General features: G+C 43.1%; 1 long non-coding RNA gene across 1 annotated transcript in view; it reads right to left on the bottom strand.

Moving 5' to 3' along the window:
- Positions 1-315: 315 nt before the first annotated feature.
- The window catches only part of LOC139595742 (uncharacterized), a 66,393-nt gene continuing 52,610 nt past the window's right edge, over positions 316-14,098 (bottom strand). Inside the window, exons 2-4 of the long non-coding RNA XR_011681110.1 lie at positions 6,814-7,031; positions 2,103-2,235; positions 316-945 (exon numbers count right to left, since the gene is read on the bottom strand). This is a non-coding gene — a long non-coding RNA (uncharacterized lncRNA). The remainder of the gene's footprint in view (positions 946-2,102; positions 2,236-6,813; positions 7,032-14,098) is intronic.

Below are 14,098 nucleotides of genomic sequence, written 5' to 3'. Positions count from 1 at the left end.
AGCAGCCCCTGCACCCAGCAGGAGCCCAGGGAGGAGCCTGATCTGCTGGGATCTGCTGGGATCTGCTGGGAACAGGGACCACAGGGCTTGGAGAGGCTGCAGGGAGCAGCTCCCCCAGTTCCCAACACAGAGCATGGCTGAAATGCACTCAGCACTGGGAAATGCAGATTGCACTGCAAGGCCATAAAAAGCTCCTTTTAAACAGCAGCTCCAGAGCTTTACCAGGGACAGTTTTCTGGGACATTGGGCTGAGCCCTGGGATGAGCTTGTAAAGGTCGAGCCATAAGCAACTGTCTGTCCAAATTTTATGACTGGGAGCTAATAAACACAAAAGTGTAGGAAGCAGTCAATAGCCATTACCAACCACAAAAACAGACCCTGCAAAAAGAACTCAGCAAATCAGTGGTGGCTGTGCTAAGGAACCCATCAGAGAATTCATGGAACCTGGAGAGCAAATCCAGTGGCTGCTGCTTTAAATTCTGCACTTGCATTAAAAATTCATCAGAGTATTTATAGCCAAGTTAAAATAAAGCACCAAAACACAGCCCCATGGGAGGAGGGAAAGGGAAAGGGGAAAAGGGAAAGGGGAAAAGGGAAAGGGGAAAAGGGAAAGGGGAAAAGGGAAAGGGGAAAAGGGAAAGGGGAAAAGGGAAAGGGGAAAAGGGAAAGGGGAAAAGGGAAAGGGGAAAAGGGAAAGGGGAAAAGGGAAAGGGGAAAAGGGAAAGGGGAAAGGAAGTTGGTTCCTTCAATAACAGTTGATGGGAAGAGTTTAAAGCTCACCCAAACATTGGAAAAAAAATATCAATTTCCAGCTCTGCCCACTGCACAGCAATGCTGTCCTTTGACTGCAGGGACTCTCAAACTGAAATTCAGCTTCTCCAAAGCAAAACTGCACAAAATTATCCCAGCCAGAAGAAGCCACAGATCCTCCTTGCCCAAGCAGACCTGCAGCACAGAAATGCAGCAGAGCAGCTCAATTACCAACAGTTAAAGCACAGCAGGATCTCCAGTTTTCTAATTGAATACACTCAGTTACAAGCAATAAATAAAATAAAGAGAACATCTCGAATGAATAAAAACATACCTTTGAATAAAAAATATTCTCATTAGGGGAAATGATGACTGCTACAAAAAAAATCACCGAGCTACTTCTGTGACAGGCAATTTTTAATCAAAGACAGTTCTATGCAAATTAAGGAAAGCAAATCTCTAAAGGAATAATAGTCTGCCTTAATAGTCCTATCCTTTTTCTGTATAGCTGCTATGGATGTTGTGTTATAATTGGCGCTATATGCTGTCCTTCCAAGCTTATTTTTGGCATATTGTTCAAAGCAAGAATGTAAAATTTAAAAAAAAAAATTAGAAATTAGAAAATTTAGATTTTGAGGCAGTCTGCAGAATGACATTCCAAATTTATATACATTTATACATATATATATATTTATATAATGGCTTCACTATGTACATATTCATATTTTTATATATATATATAATGGCTTCATTATATACATATATGTGTCATTTATATATAATATGTATATATGTATATATAATATATATATTATATTATGTACATAATTCTAATATATACAATTCTAATATATGTAAGATATTATATAACTATTTATATACATATAATATATATTATATATATTTTATATATATATATAAATAGTTATATAATATCTTATATATATTAGAATTGTATATATTAGAATTATATACATAATATTATATATATAAAATTCTAATTCATGATCAGTGTGGAACACTGTTAGGGGATTAAAATTAAAATTGCAGGCTCCTGCCATTGTACATAAAATTTTTGGGGCTCTGTTGGTCACAAGGATCTGCATTCAGAGCCTGTGCTGATCTCACAATTCCTGCCATCCATTGCAGCTCTTGGACATGCTCCACCCCACCTTTGACACTCCCTGTGAGATCCAGAAAAATCCAGAGATTTTGTGGGGACCGAGGTGTCCCAGGATGAGCTGAACACTGAATTTCTGCTGTACCACAGTCCCACACGTCCTGTCATGCATAAAACCAACACGGAACTTTCCTCTCCAGCTGCCACAAGCACTAATGAATTTAGTACCCACCTGGAAATGCAGCGTGCAGTTCCAGGGTGTCTCAGGCAGGGGCAGTTCTTGGCCTGGGGAAGGATAAATCTTCATTTCACACCTCAGCAGGCTCATTGCAATGGTGGTGGCACTTTACTGCTGACTCTGGGACCTGGGGGAAAGAAGGAAAATATTTAAATATTTGCAGTGAGGTTCTTTTTTCAAGTTCACCTTCAAGTTTTAGAAAATTCCTGGTTTTCCTCACTGGGAAAGAACTTAAAATTTATGGGGAAATATTCCACAGTGATCCCCAGCTCATAAGAAGTTTAGCTTGGAAAAGATCATCAAGTTCAATGATTAACTTGCTCAGATTGAGATGTTGGGAGCAGGGGGTGTACAGCCTGCTCAATAAATTAATTTTAATAATTAATAATGCCTGAGGAGTTCAAAAAGAGGGTTTTTTTTTTTTGTTCTAAACAAAGTTTTGCCTGATTAATGGTGTTACCTGGGAGGAGACGACCAGCTTTATTTATTTTATTCCTCAGCTGCCTCCAAAGTGGTGTCATATCTTATCTGTGAAACAGCAATCAGCTGCTCCACTACTGGCACAGGTGGCTGCTCATCCCCATGTTCTTATCAGAACAATGCAAACTGAAAAACATTGAAAAGAGACCCAGGAAAACACTTAAGGAAACCCTCAGTGCACCTTGGGCCAGGGAGGTTGAACCTTCCTTGGATTTGTCCTCCAATTTACTGTGAAGTTTATTTTAAAGTTAGCAGCCTGTTTGGAGTTATGATTAATGGTTTTGAAAGGGTTTTTTTTCTTTTTTCCTTCAGCTGCTCCTCCCAACAAAGGATTTAGAATTAATTCACATCATCCAACTCCTTCCTTAATGGATTTTTAAGGTCCACTGCAAAGAATCAATCAATAGGAGGCTGAGAGCTCTGGCATGTAATGCATCCAGCCCCACCAGAGCAGGGCAAGGATTTTCAGCTGCATTTATTGGAATTATTTGCAGCGATTAAGAAAAGCAGAATAATCATTTGCATTCAGTCAATTCAGGAGCAAAGAGAGTGACTCGAGAAGTACCAAAAGTTGGAGTTTTTTGTGTTTTAAGAGGATTTTGTGAATCTTCCCTCAGAAATGTAAATGCTGCTGCACTGAATGTGTTCCTGTCAGGGAACATCTCATTTCCAGGGCACTATTTCCAGGACAAAGTGACGTTTGCAGGTTAATTTTGTACCTGGAATAACTGCAAAAAACACTCCTGGAACTGGCAAGCAGAACAAGGAAATTCAAGCATTTCCATGTATTTTCTCCACTTTTTTCCTGCCATTGATTGTTTTCTTTTGTTGATAACAATTAAAGAAAATTATCATTTTTTAAATCTCCACTTCACTGGGGTTTTTTTTCATAAATAAAATGAAAAATTAAAAAAACCCAGCCCTGTGTGCACAGAGAAGCTGCCACTGACTGAGCTGGAATGGGGTCAGGGCAGGGATGAAGATTTTTGGGAATGACACCAGAAAGACTTGGACAAACTGGAAAAGCCTTTTTACAACACCAATCCTTTGGAAACAGGGCCTTTGTGAACTTCTCAGTTACCAAAAGAAATAACAAGAATTTGTCACTTCAATGGCCCCTAAATAACGAGTTCACTGTACAGAATAAAACCAGAAATCTGTAAAACCCCAAAAAATGGTGAAAAATAATCAGGTTCTAAAATAACAACAACAGGTGAAAAATAATCAGGTTCTAAAATAACAACAATTTTGAGAACTCTTGAGATAAAAAAAAATATTAATTTCTCCTTACATTTTGATTTCCAAAGTCTGCTTTCCATTGATTTCATTGCTCCAGGCAAACACAACATCAATGCAAAATCACACATTCAAATTTGGGCTACAAATATCCAAAAGTCTTTTTTTTTGCCTCTGATTCTCCAAAGTGACAACAAGAACTCCACAATTTTTAATGCCAAACCTTTTGTGGGGAAAATTCCTCTTAAAAAATAGCTGTGCCCTGGAAGATACATTGAATTCCTGATCTTGAAAGTCCTAGAGAGGGCAAGGAACAGCTGTGCCATGTCCAAGGGATCAAAAAATAGCATCAGATATTTCATGTGAGCAATATCCAAAATTTATCTCTTGCAGCAACAATAAAATAGGCTGAGTTGTGGCTGGGATCGAGCTAAAGGTCTGAGCTGAAAAATACAAACCCTTAGGGGACAGCAGGAAAAAAGGGAATTATTGCAAGAATTAGTTCCTTCTGGAAGCAGAGCCAGCATGTGCAAAGATGAGGTTTTGCTGTAACATCCTGGAGTTTGTTCCTGTTATTGCTCAAGGACTTTCAGGTGAAATTCAATCAATGGACAGGCAAATCTCCTCTCCTGCTCAGGAACACACAGGTCTGAAAACCACCAGCATTTCCTTCCTGCTCAGGCAACAGCTTGAGAAAGAGAATTTTTTGGCCAAAGTTGCTGTATCTGCAGAGATTTACACAACAGCCACTGCTCTCCAAATATTTACAGCACCTGAATATTCTTTAATGGGCTCCTTTCCTCTGCTGACCTGTCTGGTTGCTCGCTTGGTACAATTCATTCATTATCTGTGGAGTACAGTCAGGTTTTTTGGGAGGAATGGAAGACAAAAAGGGCAGTTCCCTGTCTGTCTTTGCCCTCTGTCCATCCAGGCTGCAGCTCCCTCTCCTTTTGTCCATAACACATCAACAGCTGCAGGTCAGGAGCAGAGTGTGGGTGGGTGATCCATCAGGAGCACAATGAACTGTGAGACCCCAAAGATGCTTATCCAGCAGGGCTAATCCTGACCCTGGGGCTCCATTTTCCACCCAGAGCTCCCTCGTGGATGCTGCAGCACTGCTCTAAAAGATTTTGTGCTAAATCACAGAACGTTTCACAGGTGGGGGAGATGAGACAAATAATCCTGCTATAAAAATGCAGCAGGTTTTGCTACCTGGGCCATTCCTCTTTCTCTGACACAACTTTCACCCCAATCCAAGTGAAAATGAAAATCCACACATGAGCTTTCACTGAGAGGATCATAGAGCATAAAATTCCACTTAAAATAAGGAATGGTCCATTTTCCTGCTGTTTGTACTTATCTCTGGAACAGGTTTTCGTTAAAGCACCCTGGGATGGGCTGTCCCACAGGGAGGTGCCCCTGGGCACTCTGCAATTCTGTACATTTTACCCTGCACTCTGGATCCTTTACAGGAGATTAATTGGCTCTGTGTTTATGTAAATAGGGAAGCCAAGATTCCAGTGCATCCCTCTCCATAAATTAAAAACAATGCTTTCCTGCAGTTATGGCTGTAAAGGGGAAATAGACCTTGACTGGATGTAATGAGGCATTTGTGTTTGCAGTAACCAGAATTTACTGCTACTGCTCCAAGAACCATCACTCCTTGTTTAGGCTCTTAAGTGACAATAAGTGTGGCAAAAATAAATTTTAATGAACACTCCTGGGTCACCTTACTGAATTTATGGGGCATAATCCAGCATCATTTGAAATAACTGTGAACCCTGGGGCTGTGGGGAGCAGTTCCAGCCTCTGATTGCCTCCCTCAGGTCAGATGCAGGTTCAGACACAGCAATTCCTGAGGGGCCTGCCTTTGGAAAGGTGACCTGGAGCTGAGCTTTGGCTCTCTGCAAAGGCCACAAAAGGTCCTTGGAATGGTGGCAGATGGAGCATGGAGCTGCTGCTGTGCTTATCTCAGAGAAGGGTGTGGGATGACACTGGAGCTGAGTGGCTGCTGCTGGTCAGGAAAGGAGGATGCAGGATCCCAGTGTTGTGGTGTTGTAGGGAGGGTCCCCAGGATGAGGTGAGAGATAAGAATTTGACTCCAAGTTCTCAGAAGGCTGATTTATATAATATCATATCTATATTATATTATATTATATTATATTATATTATATTATATTATATTATATTATATTATATTATATTATATTATATTATATTATATTATATTATATTATATCATATCATATTGTATTATATCATATTATATTATATCATATTGTATCATATCATATTATATTATATCATATATTATAATATATTATATTATATTATATTATATTATATTATATTATATTATATTATATTATATTGATATACTAAAACTATACTAAAAAAAGAGAAAGGAGCCATCAGAAGGCTAAAACAAGAACGATAATAAAAACCTGTGAGAGACCCAGAGAGCCTGACACAGCTGGCTGTGATTGGCCATTAACTAAAAACAATTCACATGCTGGGATAAACAATCTCCAGGCCACGTTCCAGAGGAGCAAAACATGGAGAAGCTGAGGCCTCTCACCTTCCCAGGAGAAGAAATCCTGGCAAAGGGATTTGTCACAAAATATCCCAGTGGCATCCCAGCCCCACTGCAGCCTCCCCAAGGAGTCTCCTTTACTCTCCCAGCTAACAGGGTTTTGGTGGGTCTTAAATTCAAGGAGTTTTCTCCAAAAACGGAGCTGCAGCTCCCTCCCAAGCACTGAGCAGGGAAGGAGGGCGGGAAGGGAGGCAGGGAAGGGACAGAACCCCCAGAGCTGAGGGGGAAATCCAAAGTTTAAGTCAAACAAGCCAAGAAATGCTGTTTTCTGCAAGGAGACAAGCTAATCCCTGCAGGCAAGCCCTCAGTTTTCCCATTCCCTCACAATCCATGAAGGAAGCAGCTCCCAAAAAAAGGTGAGGACGTTTTCCCTTCCAATTAAAGTATTGCACTTACATAACACTCCTGCTTTGCACTCCATTGTGCCTGGTCTTCAGCAGCTTATCTGTGGGATCCAGATTTCTTTATCCACCTTTGTATCTCATTCCAAGGGAGCTGGACAGAATTTCAATACAGGACCAGAGTGGTTTTTAGAAAAGCTTCCCAGTCCCATTATGTATCTGAGCAGTGGGTATGAGGTGCAGGCCATTGTCACGCTGCCCTCCTTCATCTTCCTGAAGAGAAAAATAGAAAAATGCTTGAATTTTTAACCTATTTTTCAGGAAAATAAAAGCCTGACCTCTATACAGTGCCTAAAGCCTAAGCTTGAAATAATGAGTTGTTATTTCATTCTTCTGTAGTTAAGGGCCATGGGATGTTACACAAAGAAACGTGCTCATCACATGAGCCTTCATTAAGGGATGTGCTCCCCTATTTATTAAAAATAATATTAACACTGCTGCCTATTTATTTAATGCTTTTCCTCTTCAGAGCCCTTTTTAGGCATTAGCTAATTAATGTAATGACCTGGGATATTTCAAGCGGGTCTTTCCTTGGCAGAGCTGAGGGAGGGCTCTGTTCAGGGCAAGGAAAATAAATATTTTCTGTGCTCTGTGCTCTCTCCAGGCAGGCCCACACTTCCAGCTCCTCTGGCCTCTCCAGAGCCAGGGCTGGGGTTTTGGCAAATAGAACATGGAAATTCAAATTTCCATGTATTTTCTTCACTTTTTCCCTCCTATTGATTGTTTCCTTTTATTGATAACAATTAAAGAAAATTAACTTCTTTTTTTTTTTTAAGGGAAGGCAGTGTTGAAAAGCTGGTCCATGTTGGGCAGCTGGATTAAAATTCCCAAATTCTCAGTGCTCAGCACATGTGACACTGCACAGCCCAGGCAGTGCAATCCATCCTTGGAAAAGCAAACCACCCTCACCTGTGCTGCTAAAACCAAGGTGACATTTATGAAACTCATCACCTCTTCACTCATTAGGCCTTCCTGCCATTCCTCAAACATCAGCTCTGTGATTTATTCACTCAGCAAAACCTCCAGGTCCATTCATCACACCAAGTCTGGGCACAATTTAAAACTTCAGGTGCAAAGAAAAGGCTTTTTCCAGCTTGCCTTAAATGTTAGAAAAGGGGAAACTTTGCTTTAAACCCCACCCCAGTTAATAAAGCAAGAACTGGGTGTGTTTTAGGAGCTGCATTCAATGCCCAGTTTGTTGAATGTAAAGTTTTCTTCTAGGAGAGCCCTTGGAATGGAAACTGGGATTATCCTGAACTTGGTCTGATGCTGTCCCTGTGCTCTGTGGTGACTCCCAGCCCCTGTCCCACACAGACCTCTCCTGTGACTCTGATTTAATCACCTATTAAATCAATGACCTATAAATGATCAATGACCTATAAATGATCAATCACCTATAAATGATCAATCACCTATTAATGATCAATCAGCAGGTCCCACAAACCAGGATTTCCTGCAAACCCCCCGTGTGTGCAGGGGTCACAGAGCCAGGGCAGCCTGGGGGGGTTCTGTAACCCCCACCCGTCCCCAGGATATTTTCTGAAAAATCCCTTTGCCAGGATTTTCCTCCTGAGAAGCTGAGAAGCCTCAGAGGAAAAGAAAAACAATGGTTATCTGCTGCTGTGGAATGCAACAGGTGCATCTGTGATTGGTCAATGTTGGTTGTTTTTAATTAATGGCCAATCACAGTCAGCTGGCTCGGACTCTCTGAGAGTCAGGAGCTTTTGTTATTATTCCTTTCAAGCCTTCTGATGAAATCCTTTCTTCTATTCTTTCAGTATAGTTTTAATATATCATTTTCTTTTAATATAATATATATCATAAAATAACAAATCAGCCTTCTGAAACATGGAGTCAGAATTCTCATCCCTTCCCTCATCCTGGGACCCTGTGAACAGCACCACACCACCCACCTGCCCCTGGGCATCTCCCTCTTCACCTCAGCCAGGCAAAACCCATCCCAGCAGAGCCATTGCCAGCTCCCTGCACCCAGCAGAGCAGTGCTGGAGGATGCTGGAGGATGCTGGAGGATGCTGGAGGATGCTGGAGGATGCTGTTCAGGATTCCAGAGTGCTGAGCCTTCCCCCAGGGTGACAGTGGCAGCAGCAGGAGCTCAGGGAGCCCGGCTGCTCCCAGCCCTCCCAGTTAACCAAATGGAAACATTCCAGCTGCCTTCTGACCAGGAGGATTTCACTCCTAAACAGACTTACTCCCCTGAAAACAGGGTTTTTGTTTGTTTTTTTTCCTGGAGGGAAATAAAATAAAATAAGGCACTTCTAGCACATAACTTCTTAACATCATCTGTTTTCCTTATTGTTCCTGGCTGGAAGCAGCAACCCAAGGGAAAAACCTGCCTTTGCAAACAGCATGCTGCAACTGCTGAGTGCCCAGAGCATCCGTCCTCTCCCCAGCTCCCCTGAGAACAGCAGGAGGGGCAAAACCCCAAGGGTTTTCTGTCCAAAATGAGGGTTTGTGGGTTACTTCCAGTCTCCAGGGTTTAAGAAGGAACATTTTAGTGGCTTCAAAATGCCTTGCTATTACAATTTGTTTAGGGAATTTTCAGCTTTGTTGGTTTTTTAAAATTCTTTCTTCCAGTCTTTTTATTTTTGCCTTCACTTAAACTTCACTTGCAGAGCAGGAAGACAGAGACCAGCACAGTGTATTTTTATAAAATGTAGAAATCTTTCACCTGCATCTGCATAATTAACAAAATATGGGACCACAGTTCTGCAAAATGCACCTACAGACCACCTTCTGATGATGCCTCTTTTTTGCTGTATTATTTTCTCCCCAAACCTGACTTGGTGCCTTGAAACAAAACAAGTGAATTTCCACCTCCACTTCCCAGCATCATTTCCTTGGAAACTTCTGGTACCTGCACACTTTTCACTCCACACATCTTAATTTACACTAATCAGGCCTTGCAGCAGGATCCTGGAAGATTCACCCAATCATGCCAATATAATCACTACAAGATCAAAAGCCTAAAACACGAGCCATAGCCTGCAGCTATGGGGAAGGCAGCTACAAAACCCATCAGGCTCAGAGCCTTCCTGCAATTAATTCCTCGTGGCCCTGGCTCTGTAGTCAGTAACTGGGAGCAAGATCCCCCTGAACATGAAAGAGATTATTTGGGATTAGCAGGAGAGGCTGTGGTGCCCCTTGGCCCCGGTGAATATTAAACATGAGAGCTGCAATGCAGATTAGAAGGTTCATTTTAAGCAGCCTGGTCTGGGGCCTGCTGGGATGTGGATCTCTCACTCTCCCTGCTTTGGGTTGTTAATTGTTCTTTCCCACTATGGAAACTCCATCAGATGAAGATCCAAGTTGTGTTTTTTAAACCTTCTTTAAAGCCACACGTTTTTGCTTCAGGGTTTTACCAGTGTGCTCCTGGACTTTGATTGTTTTTGGCACCTCCACCATGTCAGTAAAACAGAAATCATCATTTTCAGGCCTCTGCCATAATGAACAAGCACTGCTCTGAAATGAAGAACACACCAGGGAAAAGGCACTCAGCTCATCAGGGATGTTCTGGTGCCTGTTGCTACGATTTCCAACTGCAGTGAAACAAAGCAGGACCCAGCAGCCCAGGGAAAACACCAGCCAGGTAAGGAATTAGATCATCAGGCAACACAATTTCGCTTCAATTTCCCTTCACCAGTAACTAATGAGATTTTGTGTCCTCAGAACAGACCCTCAGCTGGGATCTCTCCTCATTTCCTGAGTTTCAAGGAGGTTTTTAACCTTTGATTCTCTGATTCCACGGAGACAAAGCCAGCTGGGATCGGCCCAGGAAGGGGTTAAGGAAGCCCCCACCGTGTCCTACCCCAGGTGAGGGTCTGATCATCCCCCTGCAGCTTCTCAGGGAGCAGCTGTGGGGCACAGGGCCCCGGGGTGAACAGCTGGAACAGCTGGAGCAGCTGGAGCAGCAGATGCTCGCAGCCCCTGATGACATTGCTGTCCCTAAACCCTGCGGGCCCTGCTCTCCTTGGGAAGTCCCAGAGCAGAGCCCGTCCTTGGGAGGTTTCAGAGCAGAAAGCGCTGAGGAAAGGCTGCAGCATCCCCCAGGGGCTCAGCACTCCCCCAAAGTGCTGAGCTAACTAATTGCTAATTGCTCCTCCTGAGGAGGGATGGAGAGCGCGGGCACACAGAGCCTCGGGCTGTGGCCACACAAATCCTGGTCTGTAACCACAGCTCTGAGGATCCAGGGTGATATCTGCATCCAGAAAAGTCTGTCCCCACTGTAACAAGTGTGTGGAAAGTTTGTTTAATGGATTATAATGGAGCATCCCTCGTGCCCCAAAGATATCTGCAGTTCTCAGGCACCAAATGATGGGCTCACCCAGAGTGCTTGGGAATACTTTACCTCTGGGTACAAAGCAGAAAAAAGAGATGGAAAACAACTCCAAAACACCTCCCAAGCAGACAAAAAGAGCAATTCTCTCCAAAGGATGCAGCTCCTGGACAGGAGCAGAGTGTGGGCAGGGCAGCCCCAGCAGCTGCAGGAACATCTGGAGCCACTCCCTTGATCCAGAGGGAATCCTTGAGGCAAGGACCGAGCTGGAAAGGAGGTGCTGGGAGGGAGGAAGGTTCCAGCTGCCAGTCCTGCTCCAGAGATTCCCTCCAGGTCCTTTCTCCCTTCTCAAAGAACATGAGTCAGTCTTTGTGATATTCAGCTCCACTCCAACCCCATGTGCCACTCCCCCTCCCAGTGTTGATACTGATCTAAAAATATTTAAATTGAAAAATAATATCATTATGCTCCTTTCTTGTTCTCTGTGTTTGTATTTGGAGGCTTTTAGAGGAAATTTTTAGATCTATCAAAGTATCTGGAAATGCACTAATTATTTCAATGATGATACGATCCCAAGTGGCAAAGTAAACATAATTACCCATATTAATAGAAAACAAAATCAGCAACACTTCAAGGCTCTGTGGGCTTCAGCTGGCAAATATTGTCACAGTAGATCATTCACCACAAAAGGACATTTATTATGATTTTAAGTAAAACCTCACCAATTTAACCAGGAGTCTCAATGACCTTTTCTCTCAGGATCTCCCTTAGTGGGAAAACCTCAGTGTGAATGAAAAGCTCCCAGATTTTATAGTCAGATTATTTTGACTTGGTTGTGCCCTGCTTTAAAACCCTGCAGCTGTGTTTTCTTTTCTTAACTTTTCAAGCAAGTTCTGGGTGTCAGAAACCTCGGGTATGGTTGTTAAAAAGCTAAGAAAGAAAGTGAAAGGATTTCACTGATTTCACTTTCTGCTGAAAATCCTCCTTTTCAGGGAACTGAAGGGATATCACTGGATCTTTTGTCACTTTTGTGAGCCTGTAAAGGTTTTCCTTAAGAAATATAACAAAAAGAAAATAAAAAAAAGGAATACCAAAATACACAGACTGATGCTTAAACCAAGATTTCTCCCTCTCTCCTCTCTCCGGGAGCTGTTCCGTGTTTCAGGCTGTATTTACCTCTGGCTTTGAAGCACGGGGAGATTTCCCTTCCATTCAGGGAGCTTTTGTTTGTGAAACAGCAGCGCTGGGACAGGAATGTCCCAGGGAGGGGGGCAAGGGACAATCCCTGGGGACAGGAGGGGAGGCAGAAGGAGCACAGAGCAGCCCCTCTGCTGCCACTGCCACCTGGAATTCAGAGCCCCTGGCAGAACACCAGGGAGCCACTCCCTGCCCAGGATGAAGGGGAAAAGGCCCAGGATGAAGTGGAAAAAGCCCAGGATGAAGTGGAAAAAGCCCAGGATGAAGTGGGAAAAGCCCAGGATGAAGTGGGAAAGGCCCAGGATGAAGTGGGAAAAGCCCAGGATGAAGTGGGAAAAGCCCAGGATGAAGTGGGCAGCAGGAGGCACCTGCAGGGTGGTAACCAAGTGCTGCAGCCTCAGAGGGAGCAAGGACCTGACCTACCTGCCCAGGCTCTGTCCCACGCTGGTGGTGGCTCCCAAGGGCACAGAACTGCCCCAACAATAGATAGGAATTTGCTCTTTTGCTGCTAATACTGTTAATTTCCACAGTTCTCCCCCTTTAGGCCATGGAAAGGGCCAGGTGGCCATTGCAGGCAGCAGACATCACACACACCACCTTCAACCACTCTGTGCTAACCGAGGACCAGAGGCAGGGCTGGAATTAGCATCTCAGCACCTGGCAGCACCACTTATCTACCTTATTCCTGGAGGTAAAATGCAATTAGAAATTTAAATGATAATTAAGTGAAAACCTTTTAAATCTCGATACGCGTATTCCCAATTTTCGCCTCCCTTCCCTGTGCCTCTCTGCTCAGCTGTCTCTGCCAGGGCCTCTCCTTGCAGTCTACGTTGGGTTTAGTTAGGTGATGAAGCATAAAATGATATTTAAATACTATAATTTCAAGAGCAAGCAAAGAACATCACATTTATCTTCACTAACCTTGAATATGCCTGTCCCATCTAATGGAAAAAGTGATTGAAGGGACTTATTTCAGCTTACCATCCCAAGGCCCCCATAAAAGCTGAATGGTAATTTAATTAGTTTCCTTTCTGGTGATTAACTAGGAATTTCTGATCATTTAATCTGAGTGCACTTTGATTCATTAAGTATCTGTTTCCATTCTTTTATGAGGTGATTAAATAGCCCAGCCCAGGTAGTGCTGGTGTTGGTGTTCAGGGCTGCTCTGGGCTTGGGGACATCCAGGGGGGAGATGTGCAGGATGGGAGCAGCGTTCCCAAACCCTTTTGGGAGCAGCTGATAACCAGCAGTGCTGTGGTGTTGGGAGGGTCCCCAGGATGAGGTGAGAGATGAGAATTGACTCTGAGTTCTCAGAAGAATTATCATATCATTATTATAATTCTTCTGAGAAATATAATATAATATAATGTAATGTAATATAATATAATATATACTAAAACTATATTAAAAAAAGAGAAAGGAGACATCAGAAGGCTAAAACAAGAATGATAATAAAAGCTTGTGACTGACTAGAGTCCCGACACAGCTGGACTGGGATTGGTCATTAATTAAAAACAATTCACATGGACCAATCTAAGAGGCACCTGTTGGTAAATGATCTCCAGACCACATTCCAAGCAATCAGATAATCATTGTTTACATTTCTTTTCTGAGGCCTCTCAGCTTCCCAGGGATTTTTCAGAGAACATCCTGGTGCCACAGCAGTTAATTCAGCCTGGCAGAGCCCTCAAAGCACAGGTGAGAGCCAGGAGGGGCAGATCTGTGCCTGCTGTGATGCTGCCCCTGCTTCCATCCCAGAGCAGGAGCAGCACCAAGCCAGGGCTGGGCA

Source organism: Agelaius tricolor, unplaced genomic scaffold (genome assembly GCF_023055355.1).
Source record: "Agelaius tricolor isolate 1412-34295 unplaced genomic scaffold, bAgeTri1.0.p SCAF_14, whole genome shotgun sequence".
NCBI lineage: Eukaryota > Metazoa > Chordata > Aves > Passeriformes > Icteridae > Agelaius > Agelaius tricolor.
The sequence above is the reverse complement of the archived record's forward strand: the minus strand, read 5'-3'. Positions and strand labels throughout refer to the sequence as shown.